Raw genomic sequence first — 16462 nt, 5'->3', positions numbered from 1 at the left:
GCGGCCGCAGTCGTCCTCCCTCCCCTTACAGAGAAACCCTTGCAGGGAGAGACGGATATCGATATCTCTCCCCAGCGGCCGAATCCCTTTCTGGGAGAGGAGACAGTTGGTCTCTCTCCCCAGCGGTAGCACAGTTTCCCATGGAGCGGAAGTAGCAGACCTCCCTTCCTAGTGGTAGGTCTCCTTCTCGGGAGAAGAGACAGACGGACTCTCCCCTCAGTAGCTTGACAGGGTCTCTACCCTTTCTTTGTCCCAGAGCATTTCTCACAGGGGGCAGGCGTTGCATTGGGCAAGGAGGATAAAAGTGTATTCAGTTGGTGCCACATGTTTGGGCACCCGAGCTTTACCTGCCACACCAAGGAGCAACCTCCCCCTCTGGTCTAGGGTGGGAATAAAGCTGGGAAACCGGAACTAGCTTTGTTTGTGGGTGGGTCACAGAGTGTCACAGAGAGAGGCAGTGTGGCCATAGAACTTAAGGACACTAGAACTTGTAGGACAGCAATTGTTTTGGAGCCGGACTTAGAAAACTTGTTTGGGACGATGCCTTATGTGACTGTCTCTGCGCCCAGGGTGCAGGCTATAAACATCAGCAGGAACCCCCCAGGATGCCCCAAGCTCAGGAGGGATGGGATAACCTCTCCCAGCAACCGAGAAGTGGAGGGCCACCATCAGACAGCCCCAGGCCAACCCGTTAAGGGTCTAGCCAGGTCTGCCAAACTGGAGGAGGGGGGGAGATGTCACGGATACCAGATGGCTAAGGCTATCCCCCACCCCCCTACAACCTCACCCCTGTTGTTTCTCAGTGGTTTGGGGCTCCTCAGAGCAACCACCATCTCTGGAAGCTGTTTGCTTGCTTTGTTTTGGCTTCTTTTTGTGTTCCGAGAAGAGTTGGTTTATGACCAGGAAAACCCTCCGAGGCTGGCCAGGCTCCTGGAACTCCCGGTCGGCTGCCTCACAACGGACACCCGCCTAACCCCTCTCAGGCTGGCCAGGCTCCTGGAACTCCTGGTCGGCCACAGGACAGCAGAACACCCACTAAATTTAACCCAGGTCGCTCCAGCAACCATGTGCCCCAGAGCTCCGCTCTTTTGGGGATTAGTAGCCCCTGGGAAGTACAAGGGGTGGGGGAATTGCCGGAGGGGAGCTCCTTGTGAACCGCGGGTTTTGGACACCCCTAACCCCATAACTTCAACGGACTGTAACTCGAAACCTTTAAAATGATACCCTGGAAGTGCCGCCACTCCACCGGGATCACCCCGAAACCGCCACCCATAGGTATTGATATTATGTGGGACTGTGGCTCCTATGGAGGCGCCGGTCAGTCTGGAGGGGCAGGAATGGCGGGAAAATTGTGGGATTGTCCTTTGTGTTATCAAGATGAGCTGTGTGTATTAAAGGAGTGTATATTTTACAATAAAATCAGTTCCTGTTTAACCTGAATGCTAGTCTGTCTAGTTATTTAGGTGAGCTTTAGCTAAAATCACTTTCCTGAGCTACATAGCAGCCTGTTCCAGGCAGAGGAAGGACACGCTGGAAGAGCTACCTAGTCTGGGTAGCTGGAGTCTGCCACAGGGTGGGACCCTGAGTACTGGTGCTGTCGGGCATCAGGGGTGGCTACAGGCTGTGGTCACTTGCCAGCTACATAGCTGCAGTCGGCAGGGAGGAAGCAGGACCCCTTTTGGTGGAGCTACCCAGTCGGGGTAGCCGGGGTATCCGTCACAGGGGTTAATACTAGAATAGGTTTATTGCGTTGTGGGCTATGGCGGTTTAGGGGTTAATACAGTTTATTAGTTATTGCGGTGGGGGATTGCGGTTGACAGATAGATAGACATTGCGCATGCGTTAGGTGTTAGTTTATTTTTGCAGGCATTTTAGGGAGTTATGGTGCTCCCATACTCAACGCAAGGATTGTTACGGCTGCTTTTTATGGCGAGGTAAAAATGGAGTAAGATTTCTCCATTTTCGCCACGTAATGCCTTGCGCTGGATATTGGATACCGATTTACTACGCGGTCCCATGTTAGCTTATGGGAGTAAAAATTGCGAGCAACGGATGAAATATACGTGCTGCATTTATATGCAGCGCTGTATATAGGATACCAAAAACGTGCAAAAACCGGCGTCGCTGGCTTTTGCGGGTGACGCTGCATATGTAATGGGGCCCCTAGAGCCCAATGATGTTCTCCACTGTGGTGAGATTATTTAAGCAGTCTTGTCAGTACTGCAAGGTCCATTACATTTGCTATCTTGTCAGATTGCGACACCTGTCAGAATGTGCCACCTTGTCAGATTGTGCTACCTTGTCAGATTGTGCTACCTTGTCAGAAGTTTCTGCCTGTCAGAATTTGCGATTATGTAAATCAGCAGCATACGCACTGAGAGGTAGCCGATTCTGACAAGGAAGTTGTCCTGTCGGATTTGGCCATAGCAAATAAATGCACGCATGCCCTGTTGAAATTGAATATAGATACTAATAAAAATAATAAAAATTACATGTAACAATTATATGTATATATATATATATATATATATATATATATATATATATATATATATATATATATATATATATATACAGTGATAAAAAAGGCAACGTGGAAAGCGTGTCCTATATATACAATTAGTCAGTGAAACCCAAACAATCAGATAAGTTAAAAAGCACACAATTTTATATTAAAGGATTACTTTCTGTTATAATTTTTAAGCTAAACAACTAACATATTAAAATTAATAAACATTACTTAAAACCTACTGACCTATATTTTCTCCAAAACGAAGTTTCATAACGCTCTAAAAGTTATATCTTTTATTCGCCGATGATGTCACGTTATCCTGCCCACTATTTTCAGCACTGCATGTTCAAAATACTTAAACCAATAACTTTGTGTTTAAAGCGCCATTTTGAAACCTAGGTATTGTAAATGGATTGGTACAGAGCAAAGGATACCCACGGAGTGGGTTTGGAAAACAATTAAATTTGCAGACAAGATTTCTGATATACGGTAGAGATATGGTAATGAAATGCTATTGATAAAAAGCGTATTTGGGGTAGTTAGTTAGTAACAGGCATAGAAAATATTTACTTACAGTGGCCCCTTTAAGTGCACAAATTATATGCACCAAGGATCAAAGTCCCACTTCAGGTTAATTGAGGGCTTGGAGCAACTCAACAGGGCCGCAGTTCATGCCTTACTTCTAGGGTCCGGAGTGACTATAACCGTGGTTACTATCCTGTGCCGCAAACGAAGTTGGGACTACGCCTCTCTCACTTCCAATCTCGCGGCTCATGAAGGGAAACCATGAAGGGAAAAGGATCCGCTCCAAAAGCAGCACCAGCCTCTGGGTCGGATATGCTGGAACTAAAAATACTTAAAAAGGTAATCCGACACCGGTATGAAAAGGTAAAACCAGTCCTTTATTAGATACGAAAATTAAAATGTACACAGCAAACAATTGTATGAAAGGTCATCAAGGGCGCAGCACTAACAGGCTTACCCGTTTCGGATGAATATCTGTAGTCACAGCCTATAGTGCTGACCCTCACACCTGCTTAAAAGACATATAAACAAATATGATAGGTTAAAACAAATATACCGCCTCCATGGAATGAACCAATCATAGTTGGTAAAATGTACCCACCCCCATAGGTGTTCACTGCACGTAATATATAGGATATAACAAACTGCATAAAAAACGCATACAAAGTATACTGCAACAGAAATATATATATATATATATATATATATATATATATATATATATATATATATATATATATATATATATATATATATATATATATATATATATATATATATATACACTGTTTTACAATATTCATACCCACATGAGAATAGATATATGCAGGACAAACAGAAATAACTTATTAAATACATGTATATACATATCCCATACAGAGTAACACTCTTATAATTTATACACTTTACAATACTTAATTAGATACATAAAGAGCCACTTGAGGTAAACTGGAATATGTTAGACAATAACATGTTTCAATGCCGAAATGCTAAACATGGTGCAATTACTTAAATTATGTTGATACAAAACACACTTCAAAATAGACCAATATTCTCTTTTGGAACTACCGAGTAGTACAAAAAATTGATGGAGTTACTATTAATCAACAAGTAGTGGCATGGTATTAGAATGAATATTCTCCATAGTCAAATATAGTAAATAAGTAAAACACTTTTCAAAAATAGAAGCATTGAGCTTTAAGTAGCACCATCAGTGCACTATTCACATTGGTCCGAAGCACCATACTGAAAAAAATCTATACATACATAGATGAACCAGCATTAATGGTAGAGACTATATTAATATTTATAATAAATGTACTACAAATGATTGATGATACCATACCTGGAATTCAAACCATTAGGTAAACGCGTACCCAAGGTTAAAATCCAGTAGGCCTCCCTTCTTGCTAGAATAAGATCTATGTCACCCCCTCTGCCAGATTTAATGATCTTTTCAATAGCACACCAAGTAAAATACCTCAAATCATTATTGTGTAAAGTTCCAAAATGTTGTACAATCGGTGTCGATGCCCTCTTGACCTTAAAGGAAGAGAGGTGTTCCCTAATTCTAGTATTAAGGTCCCTTGAGGTGAGTCCTACATACTGCACCCGACATTGAGTAAATTCTATTAAAAAGATAGCATACTCTGTAGTGCAATTCATGTTGTAATTTTTATTTGTAACCACACTCACAAAATTCTTGGTCACATTGACATAATTACAAGGTTTACGGTGCCCACACTTATACATGTCCGTGTGCTTAAGCCATGATCCACTAGGGTCCTTTTTAGTTTTTTTATAATGTAGGAGCTAAAATGTTGCCCAAAGTGGGACTCTTCCTATAGGAACATCTAAGGCCATTGTTAACTGTATCCACCAATTTGTCTTCAGCAGAAAGAATGGAAAACTGTTTGCGCACAATTGCGCATATCTGGGGGTACTGAGCACTATGTGTAGTTACAAAAGTGACACCCTTGAACCCTTTCTTTTCTGCTGATTTTAAAGTGAGGAGATCATCTCTTTTGACCTTACTGACTGCTTCCTTAGCTTTCTTCACTGCTGATATAGGATATTTCCTATCTCTAAGTCTTTTCTCCAGGTTCTGTGATTCAATAAGAAAATTGGAAGAATTACTGCAATTCCTTTTGAGTCTAGTAAATTTCCCCTTTGCAATAGCAAAGGGTACATGCCTAGGATGACAGCTAGTACCCAACAGCAAAGAGTTACCAGAAATGGGTTTTCTGTAGATGGTAGACTAAATAGAACCCTCATTAGTACCCATAAGTTTCAAGTCAAGATAGTTAATACACTCATGGTTCCATTCAAAACTGAATCTGAGGCCTTCATTATTCTGATTTAGGTAATCAATGAAAAGGGGGATATTTGTCTCCTCTCCTGTCAAAATAAATAAAAGATTGTCTATATACCTTTTAAACAAAACAATGTGCTCCTTGTAGGGTTTACTATCTCCAAAGATGTGGTAAAATTCCCACCAGCCAAGAAATAAGTTGGTGAAAGAGGGGGCAAACTTCGCCCTATGGCGGTTCCACATCTCTGGAGATAGTAAACATCCTCAAACTTAAAAAAATTATGAGTAAGTAAAAAATGAACTACCTTAAGAATAACATTCTTAAACACTATGCTGTAATCATAAAATAATCAAGAAAAAAGGTTATGGCCTCTATTCCCTTGGAATGGGGAATACTGGAATAAAGGGAAACAACGACTACTGTTAGCCATATAGAGGAATTGGACCATTGCAATTTATCAAGTACATTAAGAATATGCTTCGTATCTCTCACATAAGAAAGTAACGAGACCACGAGTGGCTGCAAGATACTATCCAGCCACTCCGACAAATTACCCAAGAGGGAGTCTACTCCACTCACAATTGGTCGACCTTGTACATTCAGTAGGGACTTATGTGTTTTGGGTAGATGGTGAAACAAGGGAGTTTTTGGGATATTCCACAAATAAGAAGTCGACCGTAGTCTGGTCCAAACACCCTTGTTCCAAACCTTCATGAAAAAGATGTTTAAGTTAATTTTGATACTGTAAGGTAGGGTCCCTCTTGAGTACCAAATAGTCTTCTGAATTTTGGAGCTGTCTCAAACCCTCTGTAATGTATTGGATATGATCCATAACAACAACCATTCCTCCTTTATCAGATTTTCTAACTACCAGGTCTGTATTATCTCTAGTTATTTGGGTGGGCTCCTGCTAAAATCACTTTCCTGGGCTACATAGCAGCCTGTTCCAGACAGAGGAAGGAACCTCTGGCAGAGCTACCTAGTCTGGGTAGCCGGAGTACTGGTGTTGCTGGGCATCAGGGGTGCCCCCGTGTCAGAATGTGCAACCACCCTCGTGTCAGAATGTGCAACCACCCCCCGTGTCAGAATGTGCAACCACCCTGTGTCAGACTGTGCAACCACCCCGTGTCAGAATGTGCAAGCACCCCCGTGTCAGAATGTGCAAGCACCCCCCGTATCAGAATGTGCAACCCCCCACTCCCCCTGTCAGAATGTGCAACACCCCCACTCCCCCACTCCCCCTGTTAGAATGTGCAACCACCCCCTCCTGTCAGAATGTGCAATCCCCCCTCCTGTCAGAATGTGCAATCCCCGCTCCTGTCAAAATGTGCAACCACCTCCCCCTGTCAGAATATGCAACCCTCCCTGTCAGAATGTGCAACCCCCACTCCCCCTGTCAGAATGTGCAACCCCCCTGTCAGAATGTGCAACCCCCCCACTCACCCATCAGAATGTGCAACCTACCCCCGTCAGAATGTACAATCCCCCACTCCCCCTGTCAGAATGTGCAACACCCCCACTCCCCTTGTCAGAATGTGCAACACCCCCACTCCCCTTGTCAGAATGTTCAACCACCCCCTCCTGTCAAAATGTGCAACCACCTCCACCTGTCAGAATGTGCAATCCCCCTCCTGTCAAAATGTGCAACCACCTCACCCTGTCAGAATGTGCAACCACCCTTCCTGTCAGAATGTGCAACCCCCCACTCCCCCTGTCAGAATGTGCAACCCCCCCCTGTCAGAATATGCAACCCCCCACTCACTCATCAGAATGTGCAACCTACCCCTGTCAGAATGTGCAACCACCCCCACTCCCCCATCAGAATGTGCAACCACCACCCTGTCAGAATGTGCAACCACCACCCTGTCAGAATGTGCAACCACCCCCTGTCAGAATGTGCAACCCCCTGTCAGAATGTGCAACCACCCCCTGTCAGAATGTGCAACCACCCCCCTGTCAGAATGTGCAACCCCCCCACCCCCCTGTCAGAATGTACAAACCCCCCACTCCCCCTGTCAGAATGTGCAACCACCCCCTGTCAGAATGTGCAACCACCCTCCTGTCAGAATGTGCAACCCCCCCATCCCCCCTGTCAGAATGTACAACCCCCCCACTCCCCCTGTCAGAATGTGCAACCACCCCCTGTCAGAATGTGCAACCACCCCCCTGTCAGAATGTGCAACCCCCCCACCCCCCCTGTCAGAATGTACAAACCCCCCACTCCCCCTGTCAGAATGTGCAACCACCCCCTGTCAGAATGTGCAACCACCCCCTGTCAGAATGTGCAACCACCCCCCTGTCAGAATGTGCAACCCCCCCACCCCCCCTGTCAGAATGTACAAACCCCCCCACTCCCCCTGTCAGAATGTGCAACCACCCCCTGTCAGAATGTGCAACCCCCTGTCATAATGTGCAACCCCCTGTCAGAATGTGCAACCCCCCCATCCCCCCTGTCAGAATGTACAAACCCCCCCATCCCCCCTGTCAGAATGTACAAACCCCCCCACTCCCCCTGTCAGAATGACAAACCTGACTGGGGGGGGGGGGGGTTGCAAATTCTGACAAACCTGATAGGGGGTTAGCAAAATTCTGACAGGGGGGTTTGCAAATTCTGACAGGGGGTGTTTGCAAATTCTGACAATGGGGTTTGCAAATTCTGACAAACCTGGCGGGGGGTTGCAAATTCTGACAGGGGGCTTGCAAATTCTGACAAACCTGACGGGGGGTTGCAAATTCTGACAAACCTAACTGGGCGGGGTTGCAAATTCTGACAGGGGGGGTTTGCAAATTCTGACAAACCTGACCGGGGGGTTTGCAAATTCTGACGGGGGGATTGCAAATTCTGACAAACCTGATGGGGCGGGGTTGCAAATTTTGACAGGGGGGGTTTCAAATTCTGACAGGGTGGTTTTGCAAATTCTGACAAACCTGATAGGAAGGGTTGCAAATTCTGACAGGGGGGTTGCAAATTCTGACAAAGTTGATGGTGGGGTTGAAAATTCTGACAAACATGACGGGGGGTTGCAAATTCTGACAGGGGGGGTTGCAAATTCTGACAAACCTGACCGGGGGGTTGCAAATTCTGACAAACCTGACTGGGCGGGGTTGCAAATTCTGACAAACCTGACTGGGCGGGGTTGCAAATTCTGACAAACCTGACTAGGCGGGGTTGCAAATTTTGACAGGGGAGGTTTGCAAATTCTGACAAACCTGATAGGGGGTTTGCAAATTCTGACAACGGGGGTTGCAAATTCTGACAAACCTGATGGGGGGTTGCAAATACTGACAGGGGGGTTGCAAATTCTGACAAACCTGACGGGGGTTGCAAATTCTGACAAACCTCACAAGGCGGGGTTGCAAATTCTGACAGGGGGGGTTTGCAAATTCTGACAAACCTGACAGGGGGGTTTGCAAATTCTGATAAACCTGAAAGAGGGGGGTTGCAAATTCTGACAAACCTGACAGGGGGAGTTTGCAAATTCTGACAAACCTGACAGGGGGTTGCAAATTCTGACAAACCTGAAAGGGGGGTTTGCAAATTCTGACAAACCTGAAAGGGGGGTTTGCAAATTCTGACAAACCTGACGGGGGGTTGCAAATTCTGACAAACCTGACAGGGGGGTTTGCAAATTCTGACAAACCTGACAGGGGGGTTTGCAAATTCTGACAAACCTGACTGGGGGGTTTGCAAATTCTGACAAACCAGACAGGGGGATTTGCAAATTTTGACGGGGTGGTTGCAAATTCTTAAAGAAGGGGTTGCAAATTCTGACAAACCTGATGGGGCGGGGTTGCAAATTTTGACAGGGGGGGTTGCAAATTCTGACAAACCTGACCGAGGGGTTGCAAATTCTGACAAACCTGACTGGGGGGGGTTGCAAATTCTGACAGGGGGGGTTTGCAAATTCTGACAAACCTGATAGGGGGTTTGCAAAATTCTGACAGGGGGGTTTGCAAATTCTGAGGGGGGGGGGTTGCAAATTCTGACAATGGGGGTTGCAAATTCTGACAAACCTGACGGGGGGTTGCAAATTCTGACAGGGGGGTTTGCAAATTCTGACAGGAAGGGTTTCAAATTCTGACAAACCTGACGGGGGGTTGCAAATTCTGACAAACCTGACTGGGCGGGGTTGCAAATTCTGACAGGTGGGGGTTGCAAATTCTGATTTTTATTTTACAGGCAACTTTGTATTTATTTTAACTAGGTACAATAGCTATTAAATAGTTAATAACTATTTAATAGCTACCTAGTTAAAATAATTACAAATTTGCCTGTAAAATAAAACCTAAACTAAGTTACAATTACACCTAACACTACACTATCATTAAATTAATTAATTAAATAAATTAACTACAATTACCTAAAATTAAATACTATTAAATAAAATAAACTATAGTACAAAAAATAAACAAACACTAAATTACAGAAAATAAAAAAATTACAAGACGTTTAAACTAATTACACCTAATCTAAGCCCCCTAATAAAATAAAAAGCCCCCCAAAATAATAAAATGCCCTACCCTATACTAAATTACAAATAGCCCTTAAAAGGGCTTTTTGCGGGGCATTGCCCCAAAGTAATCAGCTCTTTTACCTGTAAAAAAAGAAATACAACCCCCCCAACATTAAAACCCACCACCCACACCCAACCTTACTCTAAAACCCACCCAATCCCCCCTTAAAAAAACCTAACACTACCCCATTGAAGATCACTCTAACTTGAGACGTCTTCACCCAGCCGGGCAGAAGTCTTGATCCGATCCGGGCACAAGTGGTTCTCCAGCCGGACAGAAGTCTTTGCAAATTCTGACAGGGGGGGGTTGCAAATTCTGACAAACCTGATGGGGCGGGGTTCCAAATTTTGACAGGGAGGTTGCAAATTCTGACAGATATAATCCTTTCAAAAGAAATTATCTATATAATCCTCATATAAGGGAATACTCAAATATATATTCAGACAAAAAGCATAAAATGTCTTATCCTCTGTATTTTTAAGCATAGGGATGGATATTTAGGGATCTAAAAAGCAATAAATAATAGTAATATTTTAGACAAATGCTACAAATAGATGTATGCATATTTGACAATTTTTCCCTTTGTTTTACAGGAAAACAAGATGTCCTTAGTCATAAAAACAGACATGTGGATATTTTCTATTTTAACATAAAAATTAATAACACTATTATTTGTATTTCAGATCTGCATTTGGTATTGTCATGCATTCAAATATGCATTAGAAATATGAAATACATTGCATTCCTATTGAGGATACTGAATGCTATTTTAAATGGATTTTAAGATAATAGTTAGCAGTATAAATTCTTTATTAATAGGATTATTAAAAATATGCTTATGTCTGATATTGAAGTGATCAGAGAATATAGTACTATATGATCCTATGAATATTAAACACATAGTTTATTAATATCAAATTATAGTGTAATATTAAAAATATACAATTTGTAATTTTCTATTAGCAGTATTGAGAATGAACTATTTGTTTTTGTCATGTTGCCCCCCGGTGTTGTGATGCGAGAATTACAGCCAGGGGGGGTCAGGTGTGTCAGAATTTGCAAACCCCCGTCAGGTTTGTCAGAGTTTGCAAAGCTCCCCTGTCAGAATTTGCAACCCCCCGTCAGAATTTGCAACCCCCCCTGTCTGGTTTGTCAGAATTTTGCAGATCCCCCTGTCAGAATTTGCAGCCCACACTGTCAGAATGTGCAACCCCTGCTGTCAGAATTTCCAACCCCCCCGGTCAGAATTTTCAACCCCCCCGTCAGAATTTGCAACCCCCCCCTGTCAGGTTTGTCAGAATTTGCAACCCCCCGTCAGGTTTGTCAGAATTTGCAACCCCCCATCAGGTTTGTCAGAATTTGCAAACCCCCCCTGTCAGGTTTGTCAGAATTTACAACCCCCCCCCCCCATCAGGTTTGTCAAAATTTTAAACCCCCCGTCAGAATTTGTCAGAATTTGCAACCCCCCCTGTCAGAATTTGTCAGAATTTGTAACCCCCCTGTCAGAAATTGTCAGAATTTGCAACCCCCCCTGTCAGAATTTGTCAGAATTTGCAACCCCCCTGTCAGTACAGTATTTGCAACCACCCTATCATGTTTGTCAAAATTTGCAACCCTCCCGTCAGGTTTGTCAGAAATTGCAACCCCCCCTGTCAGAATTTGCAACCCCTCCCTTCAGAATTTGCAACCCCCCCTTCAGAATTTGCAACCCCCCTGTCAGAATTTGCAACCCCCTATCATGTTTGTCAGAATTTGCAACCCTCCCATCAGGTTTGTCAGAATTTGAAACCCCCTCTGTCAGAATTTGCAACCCCTCCCTTCAGAATTTGCAACCCCCCGTCAGAATTTGCGAACCCCCCATCAGGTTTATCAGAATTTGCAACCCCCCCCGTCAGAATGTGAAACCCCCCGTCAGAATGTGAAACCCCCCCCAGTCAAAATTTGCAACCCCGCCCCATCAGGTTTGTCAGAATTTGCAACCCCCCCATCAGAATTTGCAAACCCCCCTGTCAGAATTTGCAAACCCCCCCTGTCAGGTTTGTCAGAATTTTCAACCCCCCAGTCAGAATTTACAACCCCCCCTGTCAGAATTTGCAAACCCCCCTGTCATAATTTGCAACCCCTCCATCATAATTTGCAACTCCCCCATCAGGTTTGTCATAATTTCCAACCCCCCCTGTAAGAATTTGGAACCACCCCCGTCAGAATTTGCAAACCCCCCTGTCAGGTTTGTTAGAATTTGCAAAACCCCCTGTCAGGTTTGTTAGAATTTGCAAACCCCCTTTCAGGTTTGTTAGAATTTGCAAACCCCCCCTTTCAGGTTTGTCAGAATTTGCAAAACCCCCCTGTCAGGTTTGTCAGAATTTGCAAAACCCCCTGTCAGGTTTGTCAGAATTTGCATACCCCCCTGTCAGGTTTGTCAGAATTTGCACACACACGACCGTCAGGTTTGTCAAAATTTGCAACCCCCCGTGAGGTTTGTCAGAATTTGCAACCCCCCCCCCCCCCCCCACTGTCAGGTCTGTCAGAATTTGCAAACTCCCCCCACTGTCAGGTCTGTCAGAATTTGCAAACTCCCCCTTGTCAGGTTTGTCAGAATTTGCAAACCCCCCCTGTCAGTTTTGTCCGAATTTGCAACCCCCCCCCCGTCAGGTTTGTCCGAATTTGCAACCCCCCCCCTTTCAGGTTTGTCCGAATTTGCAACCCCCCCTGTCAGGTTTGTCTGAATTTGCAACCCCCCCTGTCAGAATTTGCAACCCCTCCTGTCAGAATTTTCAACCCCCTCTGTCAAAATTTGGAACCCCGCCCCGTCAGGTTTGTCAGAATTTGCAAACCCCCCCTGTCAGAATTTGCAAAGACTTCTGTCCGGCTGGAGGACCACTTGTGCCCGGATCGGATGAAGACTTCTGCCCGGCTGGGTGAAGACATCTCAAGGTAGGGTGATCATTAATGGGGTAGTGTTAGGTTTTTTTAAGGGGGGATTGGGTGGGTTTTAGAGTAAGGTTGGGTGTGGGTGGTGGGTTTTAATGTTGGGGGGGTTGTATTTCTTTTTTTACAGGTAAAAGAGCTGATTACTTTGGGGCAATGCCCCAAAGTATAGGGTAGGGCATTTTATTATTTTTGGGGGCTTTTTTATTTTATTAGGGGGCTTAGATTAGGAGTAATTAGTTTAAACTTCTTGTAATTTTTTTATTTTCTGTAATTTAGTGTTTGTTTGTTTTTTGTACTATAGTTTATTTTATTTAATTGTATTTAATTTGAGGTAATTGTAGTTAATTTATTTAATTAATTTAATGATAGTGTAGTGTTAGGTGTAATTGTAACTTAGGTTAGGTTTTATTTTACAGGTAAATTAGTAATTATTTTAACTAGGTAGCTATTAAATAGTTATTAACTATTTAATAGCTATTGTACCTAGTTAAAATAAATACAAAGTTGCCTGTAAAATAAAAATAAATCCTAAAATAGCTACAATGTAATTATTAATTATATTGTAGCTATCTTAGGGTTTATTTTATAGGTAAGTATTTAGTTTTAAATAGGAATAATTTAGTTAATAGTAGTAATATTATTTAGATTTATTTAAATAATTAAGTTAGAGGGGTGTTAGGGTTAGACTTAGGTTTAAGGGTTAATAACTTTATTATAGTGGTGGCGACGTTGGCGGTGGCAGATTAGGGGTTAATAGATTTAATAGGCTATGTGGGCTATGGCGGTTTAGGGGTTGTCATGGATACCAGACGGCTAAGGCTATCCCCCACCCCCCTACAACCTCACCCCTGTTGTTTTTCAGTGGTTTGGGGCTCCTCGGAGCAACCACCATCTCTGCAAGCTGTTTGTTTGCTTTGTTTTGGCTTGTTTTTGTGTTCAGAGAAGAGTTGGTTTATGACCAGGAAAACCCTCCGAGGCTGGCCGAGCTCCTGGAACTCCTGGTCGGCCACCTCACAACGGACACCCGCCTAACCCCTCTCAGGCTGGCCAGGCTCCTAGAACTCCCGGTCAGCCACAGGACAGCAGAATACCCGCTAAATTTAACCCAGGTCGCTCCAGCAACCATGTGCCCCAGAGCTCTGCTCTTTTGGGGATTAGTAGCCCCTGGGGAGTACAAGGGGTGGGGGAATTTCCGTAGGGTAGCTCCTTTGGGAACCGGGGGTTTTGGACACCCCTAACCCCATAACTTCAACAGACTGTTACTCCGGTCCCCAGTAATGAATCATGCTGATTTTTGGACTGTGAAATCTGGGGACCGAGAGCTTTAAAATGACACCCTGGATCACCCCGAAACTGCCACCCATAGGTATTGAGATTATGTGGGACTGTGGCTCCTATGGAGGCGCCGGTCAGTCTGGAAGGGAGGGAAAGGCGGGAAAATTGTGGGATTGTCCTTTGTGTTATCAAGATGAGCTGTGTATATAAAAGGAGTGTGTGTTTTACAATAAAATCAGTTCCTGTTTAACCTGAATGCTAGTCTGTCTAGTTATTTAGGTGAGCTCCAGCTAAAATCACTTTCCTGGGCTATATAGCAGCCTGTTCCAGGCAGAGGAATGACACGCTGGAAGAGCTACCTAGTATGGGTAGCTGGAGTCTGCCACAGGGTGGGACCCCGAGTACTGGCGCTGTCGGGCATCAGGGGTGGCTACAGGCTGTGGTCACTTGCCAGTTACATAGCTGCAGTCGGCAGGGAGGAAGCAGGACCCCTTTTGGCGGAGCTACCCAGTCGGGGTAGCCGGGGTATCCGTCACATTGGCTGGCAGCAGTGGGATCTGCTTCTTTCACGCAGTTTCTGCTGACAGAGGAGACGTACCACAGTAGCCGGTAAATATGGAGGCAGAGTTCTTAGGGAGAGTACAAAAGATGCTGACTGGAACAAATGATCCTTGTTCAGAACAGGACGTTCTGGCATAAAGGAACCTTGCCCTCCGAGACCACTGGTGGGAGGCTCTTCAACAGGAGCAGAAAAATGGAAAGGTCCTCCCCACGAATGAAACGAGATTCCAGGTTCGGTGGACCGTGAAACTGCCTTTCCTGGGAGAACAGCCAAAGAAGGAATGGCTATCTGTTCTACATAGACTGATCCAGCAAGAGATGTGGGTGGAGGACGGCTATCGGGCCCTCCAATGGCTCGCTATGCAAGCGCAGCCATGGCTGGAGGATGGCTCCCCCACAGAGGGCTTTGACTTTGGTGGCCCTGGATTGTTGTTTACAAAAAGGACAGAGGACCCACATTTTGGGAGTGAGACAGACTAAGGTCTGGAGGATATCTCTGGGCTCCAAGAGGAACTGCTGGATCTCTTGGAGGAGACCTGGCTGCTGGACAATGTGGATTTTATAATTGACCAGGAAGAGGCACTGGTCAAGGAATACAAGAGGCTGCTGGATCTTGCTAAGCAGCGTGCTAGGGGCATACAGATCTGGGGTGCAGCCCTCTGGGATTCATGGAGCTTGACCGTGGAGGAGTGGCAGCAAAGAAAAAGGGAACCAGGGCTTCGGGATCCTGAAAAGCAGTCTGACTCTGAGCTTATAGACTTGGACAAGGGAGCCACCCCAGCAGAAGTGCTGACAACAGGGCAGAGAGCCGCCGGCCTCTGCCCAGCACCTGTAACAGCTCCAGGAAACCTGGGAGCGGAGGTAGTCGTCCTCCCCCCCCCCCCTTACAGAGAACCCCTTGCAGGTAGAGATGGATGTCAATAACTCTCCCCAGAACCCCTTCCCGGGAGTGGAGACAGTCGGTCTCTCTCCCCAGCAGCAGAGCCAGGAGCTGGGAGAGGAGACAGTCGGTCTCTCTCCCCAGCGGCAGAGCCATTCCCTAGGAGCGGAGGTAGTCACCCTTCCTCCCCGTAAACAGAACCCCTTCCCAGGAGAGGAGACAGTCGGTCTCTCTCCTCAGCGGCAGAGCCATCCCCTGGGAGCGGAGGTAGTCGTCCTCCCTCCCCGTAAACAGAACCCCTTCTAGGGAGAGGAGACAGTCGGCCTCTCTCCCCAGCGGCAGAGCCAGGAGCTGGGAGAGGAGACGGTCGGTCTCTCTCCCCAGCGGCAGAGCCATCCCCCGGGAGCGGCCGTAGTCGTCCTCCCTCCCATTACAGAGAAACCCTTGCAGGGAGAGACGGATATCGATATCTCTCCCCATCGGCCGAATCCCTTTCTGGAAGAGGAGACAGTTAGTCTCTCTCCCCAGCGGTAGCACAGTTTCCCATGGAGTGGAAGTAGCAGACCTCCTGCCCCAGTGGTAGATCTCCTTCTCGGGAGAAGAGACAGATGGACTCTCCCCTCAGTAGCTTGACAGGGTCTCTACCCTTTCTTTGTCCCAGAGCATTTCTCACAGGGGGCAGGTGTTGCATTGGGCAAGGAGGATAAAAGTGTATTCAGTTGGTGCCACATGTTTGGGCACCCGAGCTTTACCTGCCGCACCAAGGAGCAACCTCCCCCTCTGGTCTAGGGTGGGAATACAGCTTGGAAACCGGCACTAGCTTTGTTTGTGGGTGGGTCACAGAGTGTCACAGAGAGAGGCAGTGTGGCCATAGAACTTAAGGACACTAGAACTTGTGGGACAGCAATTGTTTTGGAGCCGGACTTAGAAACTTGTTTGGGACCATGTCTT

The sequence above is a fragment of the Bombina bombina genome, chromosome 12 (assembly GCF_027579735.1).
Source record: "Bombina bombina isolate aBomBom1 chromosome 12, aBomBom1.pri, whole genome shotgun sequence".
Lineage (NCBI taxonomy): Eukaryota > Metazoa > Chordata > Amphibia > Anura > Bombinatoridae > Bombina > Bombina bombina.
This window is presented reverse-complemented; position numbering follows the sequence as displayed.